Source organism: Arachis stenosperma, chromosome 6 (assembly GCF_014773155.1).
Source record: "Arachis stenosperma cultivar V10309 chromosome 6, arast.V10309.gnm1.PFL2, whole genome shotgun sequence".
Classification (NCBI taxonomy): Eukaryota; Viridiplantae; Streptophyta; class Magnoliopsida; order Fabales; family Fabaceae; genus Arachis; species Arachis stenosperma.
In genome coordinates this window covers 49806002-49819766 of record NC_080382.1, presented here as the reverse complement: position 1 = coordinate 49819766, position 13765 = coordinate 49806002, and the positions used below count along the sequence as shown (strand labels likewise).

Sequence of the window (13765 nt, the reverse complement as noted above, 5' to 3'; positions counted from 1 at the left end):
GCTAAGTTAAAATCTGGGCGCTCACAGCATGACCATGCCTCCTTCAAAGGGCTATAACTTGAGCTACAGACGTCCAATTGATGTGCTTCCAGTTGCGTTGGAAAGCTGACATTCAGAGCTTTCCAACGATATATAGAAATCCATATTTGGCGTCCAATTGAGGCAGGAACGAAAGGTATCTTTAAGGGCCAAAAATAAGCAAAAAGAAACCAAGAAAAAAATGTAGCGTGTTTGCCTCCTCCATGATTCGAACTTGGGGCGTGGAAGTAGCAACATTGCCCTGCCCTTGGCGCGGGCAGGGCAGCATTTGGATGGCACAAGAACTTGGCGCACCAAGCAACAAATTTGGCGCACCAATTTCCTCCCCTGGCAGCACCAACGTGCGCACTCCTCGTCCCTGGCGCACCACAATTTTTTGCCCTGCCCTTGGCACGGGCAGGGCAGCGTTTTGCAATCCTGGCAGCACCATGGCCGCACCAACTCGCATCAACACACACCAAGGCCGCACCAACCTCATGCACCATGCACCAAATTTCTGCCCTGCCCTCCACAAGGGCAGGGCAGCCTCTTGGAAGCTAATTTCTCATGGGCTGAAAATTGGATTAAAAATCCAATTTAATTCATTTCTTCACCAAATCAAAGGCCCATCAAAATTCCAAAATCCAAGAATAGAAAGTGTATAAATAGGAGCTAGTTTTATGTAATTGGGGGGCTGGAGACTTCATTTTGTAATTTTCCTTTCCACTTGCATTTTAACTTTGAACTTTGGGATTTCTTAGAGAATTAGGAAGGAGAATTGATCTCTCTTCTTCCTAGTTCTTGCTTGAGCACTCTTTACTTTTCTTGCTTTGGATCTTGGGTGAAGAATTGAAGAACTTCTGTTTCAATCTCACCTTGAGATCTCTTCTTTAATTTTCTTCATAATTGAATCCCACTTTCTGCTCATTTCTTCTTCTTCTGCGATTTCTGCAATCTGTTTTCCTTTATTCCTTTTGCAATTGTTCTTGTTGGATCAAGGAAGGATTTGAGATCTAGACTTGGTATCTAGTCTCCTCCAATCCTGAGATCTTCAACATTCTTCTAAATTGCTGCAAATTAAGCACTGCTTTTCTGTTTAGAATTCTTCAAGCAATTTCCAATTTCTGTTTAGATCTGTTGCATGATTTTGCACCTTTTACTTCTCTGTTTGATTGCTATTTACACTTTCCTGTTGAATTTTAATTTCCAGCACCCACTCCCCTTTACATTTGATGCAATTTACATTTCTTGTCATTTAAGATTCTTGCAATTTTACTTTCTTGTTCTTTAAGCTTCCTGCCTATTTACATTCTGCACTTTAAGTTCATTGCTATTTACATTTTGCTGCCACAATTCTCACTTAAATGTTAGCTTGACTAAACTAATCACCCACTAAAATTGCTTGATCCATCAATCCCTGTGGGATCGACCTCACTCTTGTGAGTTATTACTACTTGATGCGACCCGGTACACTTGCCGGTTAGATCTATGTGTTTGGAAAATTCGTTTTCCACAAAAACACCATCAAGTTTTTGGCGCCGTTGCCGGGGATTGATTAGATCAACAATGATTAAGTGGGTGAGAAGTCTAGATCAAGCATTTTCTTTATTTTTGTTTTCTGTTTTAGTTTGAAACCAAGGTGTTTGAGTTATTGACTCACTAAGAAATTCTTTCTATATGACATGAATTTCAAATTTCATTGATGTTTATAAAATACAAATGGAGTTCAACTCATCTTATGGTCAAACAAAATTTTATGGGATATCAACCACCATCACCAATCTCTAATGGTGGTTGGGAATATCACCAGGAAACTTCAAATTCTGGGCACTCCAATTCATGGAGCTATGCTTCAGAACCACAAGATGAGAAAGAAAATCATATGGGATATTTCCCTCCACCACAAAATGATGCAAGTCATGATTCTAACAGTGGCTGGGAAGGGAATTCTAGTGCTCCATGTGATATTCATCCAATCACATCATCACTTGACCATACTTCAACAGAAAGCCCCTTTCAAAACTCACCACCCACACAAACTTCCATGAACCACTCAAGGCTCTCAAAGCTTGAGTCCATGTTCAAAAAATATGAGGAGGAGACAAAGAAATTCTGGAAAAGAAAAGAAAACTTCTTCACAAACATGGAAGTGCACGTAGCTCAAGTGGTGAGTGCAACGAAAAAGGAGGAAAAACAAGAGGAAGAGGCTACTGCATCAAGTGAAATTGCAAAGAAGGAAGAGGTGGTGGAAACATTCGAACCTAAAACTGCACTTGAGATGACAAGAGAACCTGAACACTCACAACCTCCTCAAACTCCCCTGGACCAAAGATGCTCAACACTGATCAAAAAATATGAAGAGGAGATGAAGAAAGCTTGGGAAAATCAACAAACCTCCTCCATGAAAGAGTTATTAAAGCAAATGTTGAGTGTAAAAGAGGAAGTGGAAGAACAAGCTAGTGAGGAGGATACTCAAGAGAAGTCAAACTCAAGTGAAGCAGAGAAGTACATAGAAGAAAAGCTCATGGAACCACCAATGCAAAAAGCCCTGGATGAATACAAAACTCCAATAATCACACAACAACCAAGTCTTGAATTCAAAGAAGTGAAGGCAACTAACAAGAACACCAATTCTGTCCCTAATCCAGCAAGCAAGACCAATCAAGTCATTTGCAAAAGGAAGCTTGCTGAGGAAAGGCCAAGACAAGGGACACTAGCTGAATCTTTCCCTCCTTTGAGGTCATTCCTCTTAACAAACTGGAAGAAGAGGAAGAAAGTGAAGAACAACATGTCAAGCTAATGACACTAAAAGAGCACTTGTTGGGAGGTAACCCAACCGTAGGTATAATTTCTCTTCTCTGCTTTGTTTTCTTTCTTTACTTTGTTTAAATTCAATAAATTGGCATATGGTTACATTCTAAGTTTGGTGTTGCCATGCAACACATTTTCAATCTTTTTGGATGATTGCATCAAATCAAAAATGAAAGTGACACACCAAGATTCTAAGTTTGGTGTGCCACTTATTTTTCTATGCAATTCATTCAAGCAACACTACTTGTCTGCATAATCATAATGCCTCTGCAGTTTTATTTTTTTTCTTTTAATTTGACACTTTTTCATTCTACTTTTTTTAGTCATTTTTCTGTTTGCTTTCATTTTAGTTTGCTTATTTACTGTGTTTGTTAATACTTTACCAAGAGAGCTTTATTCATGACATATTCTTGGCTTGGTGATTGTATTTAACATATAACAGTTTCTTTTGTTTAGTTTTAATTCAAATAAATTGACATATGGTTGTATTATAAGTTTGGTGTTGCTATGCAACAAAATTTGGTTCCAATCCTTACAAGATACTTGCATCAATTCCAAGTGAAAGTGTCACACTAAGTTTGGTGTGCCACTTATATTTTTTTTTATGCAATGTATCATGCACACCATCTTATGTTTGCAATCATAGTGTTTTTATTTCTCTGTGCCTTGATTGTTATCTTAATCTTGCTTGCCTAAACACATATGCTACTGACATCCTTTTGTGTAAGACATTCATGATCCATTTTAGACCCCACCACCATTGTTCTAATTGTTGCTTGAGGAAGAGCAAGCATTCTAATTTGGTATGCGAAGGAGAAGAATGGGAGGAAAATGACAACAATAGAGAAGATGGATTACAAGGTTGTAAAGTTCCTTTTCCTCTCATTTGTTTCTAGCACTTTAAATTGCATGATTGTCATATTATCTTCTTTGTATGCATGTGTGGTATGAATAAGCATAGCCTAAATTTTGATTTGTAACATGTTGCTGTGACATTATGACTACCAACTTGAGTTTTGTGAATTCAAAAGCAAAAAAAGTATCATGATCATAAACAAACAAGGCATTAAAGAAGATTTTAGCATGTGCATACAAGTATTGGAAAGCTAGTATGATCGATTGTTGCTCAATTGCATTGGATTTTATTTAATTGAAGTTTTTCATCTAGTACATTTTGTGAAATCTTTTGAAATCATGAAAACCTTGAAGAAGCAAATACAATTAAAGCAAGAAAAGAAAAAGGGAAAGAATGAGAAAGCTGAAGGCTCTGAGTACCAATGGCAATTTATTTGCTAAGTGCTTGTGGTGTTTATGTATCAAGCCAAATGCTTGAAAACAAAACACTTAGAAGTCAATGCTAGGCTCAAGTGCAAAAGCACTCCCTCAAAGCTCAAGGCTCTGAGCATCAATGATTAGAGAGTCAAGAAAAGAAAAGAAAAATGAGCTTAATGAAGTCCTCTAATTAAATGCTTGTGGTGCTTATGTATCAAGTGGTAATACTTGAAAACAAAGCATTTAGAAGTCGTAGCTTTGTTATTAACTCATGGGGCAAAGCACCCAAAAGGAGAAAAAAAAATCAAAAGCTTGTTTCAAGGAAGAATTATAAGAAAATGATTTCATAAAATAAGCTAGATAGAAGCATCAATCATTTACATCTCTTTTGTAATTGTAGCATGCATAGAAAACTAGCTTGCCATGAACATTGAGTTGCTATTCTTCTTACCTTGGATTGTCAATCTTTATTGCATGATTCTTTTCTTGCTTGGGGACAAGCAAGATTTAAGTTTGGTGTTGTGATGACAAGTCATCATATACCCATTTTCTATGCTTTTTCATACAAGAAATTGATGATTTGTGCTTAAATATTGAATGCTTTTGTACTTAAAAGATATATTTTCTTGATATTTTAATTTTATAAATCTTGTAGGAAATAAGAAGAAAAAGAAGCAAAGAAGCACAAAAAAAAGAGAAAAAAAGAGCTTTGGGATACACTTTGAAGTTGGGGTACACTTTGGAGCCTTAGGCCACGCTTTTTTAAAAGCGTGGCCCATGACCAAATCAAGGAAGGAAGCAGCCAGCACGATTCTGCCCTGCCCTTGCCAAGGGCAGGATCGTGATGCACATTAAGGATTGGAAGCAAAATTTTCGCTAAGTTAAAATCTGGGCGCTCACAGCATGACCATGCCTCCTTCAAAGGGCTATAACTTGAGCTACAGACGTCCAATTGATGTGCTTCCAGTTGCGTTAGAAAGCTGACATTCAGAGCTTTCCAACGATATATAGAAATCCATATTTGGCGTCCAATTGAGGCAGGAACGAAAGGTATCTTTAAGAGCCAAAAATAAGCAAAAAGAAACCAAGAAAAAAATGTAGCGTGTTTGCCTCCTCCATGATTCGAACTTGGGGCGTGGAAGTAGCAACATTGCCCTGCCCTTGGCGCGGGCAGGGCAGCATTTGGATGGCACAAGAACTTGGCGGACCAAGCAACAAATTTGGCGCACCAATTTCCTCCCCTGGCAGCACCAACGTGCGCACTCCTCGTCCCTGGCGCACCACAATTTTTTGCCCTGCCCTTGGCACGGGCAGGGCAGCGTTTTGCAATCCTGGCAGCACCATGGCCGCACCAACTCGCATCAACACACACCAAGGCCGCACCAACCTCATGCACCATGCACCAAATTTTTGCCCTGCCCTCCACAAGGGCAGGGCAGCCTCCTGGAAGCTAATTTCTCATGGGCTGAAAATTGGATTAAAAATCCAATTTAATTCATTTCTTCACCAAATCAAAGGCCCATCAAAATTCCAAAATCCAAGAATAGAAAGTGTATAAATAGGAGCTAGTTTTATGTAATTGGGGGGCTGGAGACTTCATTTTGTAATTTTCCTTTCCATTTGCATTTTAACTTTGAACTTTGGGATTTCTTAGAGAATTAGGAAGGAGAATTGATCTCTCTTCTTCCTAGTTCTTGCTTGAGCACTCTTTACTTTTCTTGCTTTGGATCTTGGGTGAAGAATTGAAGAACTTCTGTTTCAATCTCACCTTGAGATCTCTTCTTTAATTTTCTGCATAATTGAATCCCACTTTCTGCTCATTTCTTCTTCTTCTGCGATTTCTGCAATCTGTTTTCCTTTATTCCTTTTGCAATTGTTCTTGTTGGATCAAGGAAGGATTTGAGATCTAGACTTGGTATCTAGTCTCCTCCAATCCTGAGATCTTCAACATTCTTCTAAATTGCTGCAAATTAAGCACTGCTTTTCTGTTTAGAATTCTTCAAGCAATTTCCAATTTCTGTTTAGATCTGTTGCATGATTTTGCACCTTTTACTTCTCTGTTTGATTGCTATTTACACTTTCCTGTTGAATTTTAATTTCCAGCACCCACTCCCCTTTACATTTGATGCAATTTACATTTCTTGTCATTTAAGATTCTTGAAATTTTACTTTCTTGTTCTTTAAGCTTCCTGCCTATTTACATTCTGCACTTTAAGTTCATTGCTATTTACATTTTGCTGCCACAATTCTCACTTAAATGTTAGCTTGACTAAACTAATCACCCACTAAAATTGCTTGATCCATCAATCCCTGTGGGATCGACCTCACTCTTGTGAGTTATTACTACTTGATGCGACCCGGTACACTTGCCGGTTAGATCTATGTGTTTGGAAAATTCGTTTTCCACAAAAACACCATCACCTAACTACTTTTCCCTCTCTAAATTTTCGAAAACTTCTCCCTCCTCTTTCAAAATTCTTTTTAAATTAATTAATTATTTTAAATTTTAATTTTAATTTTATTTCCCCTTTAATTTTCAAAAATCACTAACTCTTTTTCAAAATTAATTTTTGAAAATCTATCTCTCTCTCTCTTCTTCTTCTATTTATTTATTCATCTACTAACACTTCTCTTCTACTCAAGAATTCGCACCTATCCTCCCCCTTGTGTTTGGATTCTTGACCCTTTCCTGTCCTCTATTCCCTTCTTCTTCTACTAACATAAAGGAATCTCTTCCTTTTCTGTTGTCTTCTTTCTCATATGAGCAGGAACAAGGAAAAAGGCATTCTTGTTGAAGCTGACCCTGAACCTGAAAGGACTCTGAAGAGGAAACTAAGAGAAGCTAAAATACAACAATCCAGAGACAACCTTACTGAGATTTTTGAACAAGAAAAGGATATGGCAGCCGAACCCAACAGCAATAATGCAAGGAGGATGCTTGGTGAGCTCAATTTTGATGGAAGAAGCATCTCAATTCCTGCCATTGGCGCAAACAATTTTGAGCTGAAGCCTCAATTAGTTGCTCTAATGCAACAGAACTGCAAGTTTCATGGACTTCCATGAGAAGATCCCTACCAGTTTTTAACTGAGTTCTTGCAGATTTGTGAGACTGCTAAGACTAATGGAGTAGATCCTGAAGTCTACAGGCTCATGCTTTTCCCTTTTGCTGTAAGAGACAGAGCTAGATCATGGTTAGACTCACAACCTAAAGATAGCTTGGACTCTTGGGATAAGCTGGTCACGGCCTTCTTGGTTATCTTCTTTCCTCCTCAAAAGCTGAGCAAGCTCAGAGTGGATGTTTAGACCTTCAAGCAAAAAGATGGTGAATCCCTCTATGAAGCTTGGGAAAGATACAAGCAGATGACCAAAAAGTGTCCTTCTGACATGTTTTCAGAGTGGACCATGTTAGATATATTCTATTATGGTCTATCTGAGTTCTCTAAGATGTCATTGGACCATTCTATAGGTGGATCCATTCACCTAAAGAAAACGCCTGCAGAAGCTCAGGAACTTATTGAAATGGTTGCAAATAACCAATTTATGTACACTTCTGAGAGGAATTCCATGAGTAATGGGACACCTCAGAGGAAGGAAGTTCTTGAAATTGCTGCTCTGAATGCCATAGTAGCTCAGAAAAAAATGTTGACTCAGCAAGTCAACATGATTTCTCAAAGTCTGAATGGATGGCAAAATGCATCCAACAGTAATAAAGAGGCATCTTCTGAAGAAGAAGCTTATGATCCTGAAAACCCTGCAATGGTAGAGATAAATTACATGGGGGAAGCCTTTGGCAACACCTATAACCCCTCATGGAGAAATCATCCAAATTTCTCATGGAAGGATCAACAAAAGCCTCAACAAGGCTTTAATAATGGTGGAAGAAACAGGTTTAGCAATAGCAAGCCTTTTCCATCATCTACACAGCAACATAGTCTCTGATCTGTCTAAGGCCACTTTAAGTTTCATGAGTGAAACAAGGTCCTCCATCAGAAATTTGGAGGCATAAGTGGGCCAGCTGAGTAAGCAAATCACTAAACTTCCTCCTAGTACTTTCCCAAGCAATACTGAAGAGAATCCAAAAAAGAGTGCAAGGCCATTGACATAATCAACATGACCGAACCTAGAGATGAAGGAGAGAACGTGAATCCCAATGAGGAAGACCTCATGGGACATCTCTCAAGCAAGAAGGAGTTCCCTATTGAGGACCCAAAGGAATCTGAAGGTCATAGAGAGACCATAGAGATCCTATTAAACCTCCTTCTGCCATTCATGAGCTCTGAAGACTATTCTTCCTCTGAAGAGGATGAAGATGTGACTGGAGAGCAAGTTGTTCAATATCTAGGAGCCATCATGAAGCTGAATGCCAAGTTGTTTGGTAATGAGACTTAGGAAGGTGAACCTCCCTTGCTCATTAGTGAACTAGATACATGGGTTCAGCAACTTTACCTCAAAAGAAACAAGATCCTGGTAAATTCTTAATACCCTGTACCATGGGCACCATGACCTTTGAGAAGGCTCTGTGTGACCTGGGGTCAGGTATAAATCTTATGCCACTCTCTGTAATGGAGAAACTGGGGATCATTGAGGTACAGCCTGCTACATTCTCATTAGAAATGGCAGACAGATCACAAAGATAAGCTTATAGATTAGTAGAGGACGTGTTAGTAAAGGTTGAGGGCCTTTACATCCCTACTGATTTCATAATCTTAAGAGACTAGGAAGAATGAGGATGAATGCATCATCCTTGGATGACCCTTCCTAGCCACAGCAAGAGCTGTAATTGATGTTAACAGAGGGGAATTAGTCCTTCAATTAAATGGAGACTACCTTGTGTTTAAGGCCCAAGGATCCTCCTCTGCAACCATGGAGAGGAAGCATGAAAAGATTCTCTCAGTACAGAGTCAAACAAAGCCCCCACAATCAAAATCTAAGTTTGGTGTTGGGAGGCCAAAACCAAACTCAAAGTTTGGTGTTGAATCCCCACATTCAAACTCTAAGTTTGGTGTTGGGAGTCTACAACATTGACCTGATCACCTGTGAGGCTCCATGAGAGCCGACTGTCAAGCTATTGACATTAAAGAAGCGCTTATTGGGAGGCAACCCAATTTTTATTTATCTAATTCAATTTTTTATATTATTGTTCTTTTATGTTTTCTTAGGTTCATGATCATGTGGAGTCACAAAACAATTGCAAAAAATTAAAAATAAAATAACAAATAGCAGAAGAAAAAGCACACCCTGGAGAAAGAGCCTACTGGAGTTTAAACGCCAGTAAGGAGCATCTGGCTGGTGTTCAATGCCAGAACAGAGCATGAATCTGGCGTTGAACACCAGAAATATGCAGCAATCTGGCATTTAAATGCCAGAATTGCACCCTGAGGAAAGCTGGCGTTCAACGCCAGAAACATGCTGCAGACTGGCGTTGAACGCCCAAAACAAGCATAGAACTGGTGTTTAACGCCAGAAACAAGCATCAATCTGGCGTTAAATGCCAGGATTGCATGCAGAGGGCATTTTACACGCCTCATTGGTGCAGGGATGTAAATCCTTGACACCTTAGGATCTGTGGACCATACAGGATCCCTACGTACCTCAACTCACCTTCCTTCCCCATAAACCCCATCTACCTTCAAATTCAAAATCTCTTTTCTCACCCAAACCCACCCCACATCTCTCCCTCTCCTCCATATCCTCTTCTTCTTCTATTCTTTCTTCTTTTGCTCGAGGAAGAGCAACATTCTAAGTTTGGTGTGGTAAAAGCATAGCTTTTTTGCTTTTCCTTAACCATTTATGGCACCTAAGACCGGAGAAGCATCTAGAAAGAGGAAAGGGAAGACAAAAGCTTCCACCTCTGAGTCAAGAGAGATGGAGAGATTGATCTCAAGGGTCCATAGCTCAGTAATAGAGTGGTGCCAGGGCATCTAGGCCAGTCTCACTGACCTTTTCCTTACTGTTTTAGGGTAGTTTCATGCATTTTCTTAGTAAACAAGGCAAGTTTTGGATGAAAATACACTTACACCTTGATTTAAGCAACTATTATGAATTTTATATGATTTCATGAGGATTTTGCTAGAATTGCATGATAAATTGATGATGCATAATCTCATGACTTTGGCTAGAGCTTTGATGCACTTTATTTGCTTGATTTTAGGGCAAAGGAAGCAAGGAAGAACCACGTTAGTACTCACGTTAATCTAGTTAACGTGAACACTAACGTGGAGTGGTAAATAGCTTGCAACATTAAAGAGAAAAGTGATCACCAATAACGCCTGCGAAGCCATCAATAGCTCACATTACTTGCCACGTTAACTTAGTTAACGTGGAGACAAAAGAGAACTCCAACGTTAGGGGAAAACGTGAACACCAATAACGTTCTGCTCCAACATTAGTAGTAAAAGTGAACACCACTAACGTTCCAAAACTTGGCAATGAGCCACGTTAAGAGTCACGTCAATTTAGTTAACGTGAACTCTAACGTGGAAGAAAAGAACAATGCCAACGTTAGTGACACTCACCTTTGTCACTAACGTTGGATAAACTAGCATTGCCCATGTTAGTGGTCATGTTAAGACCACTTACGTGAGAGTTAACGTGGAGTTGAGGATTGATGAGCCAACGTTAGTGACACTCACCTTTGTCACTCACGTTGCAAGATGGCATTATTACCACGTTAAGAGCCACATTAACCTAGTTAACGTGAGCTCTAACGTGAAGAATAGAGGCACTTGGAGCGTTAGTGACAAAGGTAAGTGTCACTAATGCTCTCGAAGGTGAAGCATACCCACATTAAGCGCCACGTTAGTTACACTAACGTGAACTCTAACGTAGGGACAAAAGGCACATAGCAACGTTATTGGGAAATGTGAGTCCCAATAACGCTTGCGAAAGGAGTATAAGCCAACGTTATTGGGAAAAGTGAGTCCCAATAACGTTAGCAAAGATTTAGAAAGCAATGCCACTAACGTTAGAGTTAACGTGAGGTATCTGAGGGTGGAACGTTAGTGGAAAAAGTGATTGCCACTAACGTTCTCGTTACTTAACGTTAATCTCACTAACGCCCATGCCTAATTCATACTTCTCTACAGGTTGGGCCTACTAAAGATTAGAACTGCTTCAACTCAAGATCCAAAGCCCACATCCAAGACTTGAAGAACTCACTAGAAGATCAAAAGGAGTAGTATATATAGGATTAGTTTTGAACTATAGAGAAGCTTGGCACTTTGGAAAATTACCTCTGTATATTTACTTTTCTGCACTTTTAGCATGGATTCTTCTTTTCTGCCATTTTTGATTTCTAGAGCTATGAACAACTAAACCCCTTTCATTGGGTTAGGGAGCCCTGTTGTAAATTGATGGATCAATTATAGTTTTCATTCTTCTTCTTCTTTCTTTTCCCTTGAGCTTACTAGAAATCGTTCGATCTTCATCTAATTGGATTGTTATCTTGGGAAAGAAACTCTCCATAATTGGATCTCCTCTGAGCCTTGGAAAAGGGATGAGGAGATCATGCTAGAAATGCTTTCTCATGTTGGACCAAATTGGGGTTTGGGCGGATATAGTGACATGTAATCCTCCCAACACATTGATTTGGAAATACATGTGGTATAATCAGTGACCACACTTCATCTCTTCCCATGAGCAATTAAATCAAGGAATTGGGCAATTGTTCAAGCTTAGAGAGATTGGATTGCCAAGGAATTGGGATCCAATCACTTAAGATTGCCAAGGAGATCAATGAATGCATTAATTGAGGAAGAGATGAGAATGAACTTGATCCGGAGAATGCAACATCTCCTGAACCCAATGATTTCCCCATTTATGATCTTACCCATTTTCTTTACATTCTGTCATTTATTTTCATGCTCATTGCCCTAAATCCCCATTTAAAATTCTGCACTTTATTTTCTGTTATTTACTTTCCTGCCATTTAATTTTCTGCAATTCTACATCCACTTTCTGTGTAGCTCAACTAGCATAATCTTCCAATTAAAATTGCTTGACCAATCAATCGTTGTGGGATCCGACCTCACTCTATTGTGAGCTTTTACTTGACGATAATTTGGTATACTTGCCGAAGGGAAATTTGTTGAGAGACAAGTTTTCATGCATCAAGTTTATGGCGCCGTTGCTGGGGATTGATTTTGAATCAACAATGATTAAGTTGGAAGATCACTAGATTGAGCATTTTTCTTTTTCTTTATTTGTTATTTGATTCGGTCGATTACCTTCAGTTTGTTTAGTTTCTTCCTCATCCCCTTCACCCTCTTTGTTTTTCTTTGTTTTTCTTTGTTAATTACAATTCTGCTCATTAACCCACTAACTGTTTGATAATTTGCATCACTCACACTAACAATTACTCAAACAAGAATAATCTCTTCATTTTATCTCTTGCTGTGTGTTTTGTTAGTTGTATGACAGGGAGAAGAGAGGGAGCTTCAACTTCATTCGATTCAGAACCTGAAAGGACCCTCTGGAGACTAAGGAAGGAAGCAAGAGGGAAAGGAATTGTTGGTGCTGAGGAAAAGAAAGAGTACTTTGAACCCAACATGGAAGAAAATTTGGAAAACAATCATGAAGAAGAAGCTCACAACCATGCTAGAGAAGGTCCTGCAAACCGTGCTGGGCAAGAAAAGAGAGTTCTAGGCTCCTATATTAATCCTAATCCTGGAAACTGTGGAAGTAGCATTCAGAAGCCCACCATACATGCCAACAACTTTGAACTAAAACCCCAGTTCATCACCCTTGTTCAGAACAATTGTTCATTTGGAGGAAGTGCTCAAGAAGACCCCAATCAACACCTAACCACCTTTCTGAGAATTTGTGACACTGTGAAGTCTAATGGAGTCCACCCGGATCTCTATAGGCTGCTCTTGTTCCCTTTTTCACTCAGGGGCAAGGCATCAAAATGGCTTGAATCCTTCCCAAAGGAGAGCTTAACAAATTGGGAAGATGTGGTGAACAAATTTTTGGCAAGATTCTACCCTCCTCAAAGAATCAACAGGCTGAGAGCTGAGGTGCCGACTTTCAAGCAGCAAGATGGTGAGACTCTCTATGAAGCATGGGAGAGATTCAAGGACTTAAAAAGAAGATGCCCACCAGAAATATTCAATGAATGGGTTCAACTTCACATTTTCTATGAAGGTCTTTCCTATGAGTCAAAGAAGGCCATAGATCATTCATCAGGAGGCTCTCTAAACAAGAAGCAAACAATTGAAGAAGCCATAGATGTCATTGAAATAGTTGCTGAGAATGACTACTTCTATTTCTCCAAAAGAAGTAACACTAGAGGAGTAATGGAGCTGAACCACATGGATGCATTGCTAGCTCAAAATAAGATGATGACCAAGCAGCTAGCAGATCATACTAAGAAGGTGGAGGAAAACCAAGTTGCAGCAGCCATCACTTTATCACCAGCTCAAGAAGGAGTGAATATAGGAGAAGAAGGTGACTGGGAGCAAGCCAACTATGTTGGAAACTCACCTAGACAAATCCATGATCCATACTCCAAAACTTACAACTCTGGATGGAGAAATCACCCTAACTTTGGGTGGGGTGATGACAAGTCATCATATACCCATTTTTCAAGCTAATTTCACTTGTTTTGTTAGTCTTTATGCACTTTCTTGCTTCTTAAGTAAGTGATTTGGAGTGAAAATGCACAACT

General features: G+C 39.3%; 1 non-coding gene and 1 pseudogene across 1 annotated transcript; both read right to left on the bottom strand.

Annotated features, from left to right (window-relative positions):
• Positions 1-7383: 7383 nt before the first annotated feature.
• LOC130937061 (small nucleolar RNA R71) lies at positions 7384-7487 on the bottom strand. Its single transcript, XR_009068297.1, has one exon. It is a non-coding gene; the product is annotated as a small nucleolar RNA R71 (small nucleolar RNA).
• A 5620-nt stretch (positions 7488-13107) lies between these two features.
• LOC130937152 (small nucleolar RNA R71) lies at positions 13108-13197 on the bottom strand (annotated as a pseudogene).
• Between the last annotated feature and the right edge of the window lie 568 nt (positions 13198-13765).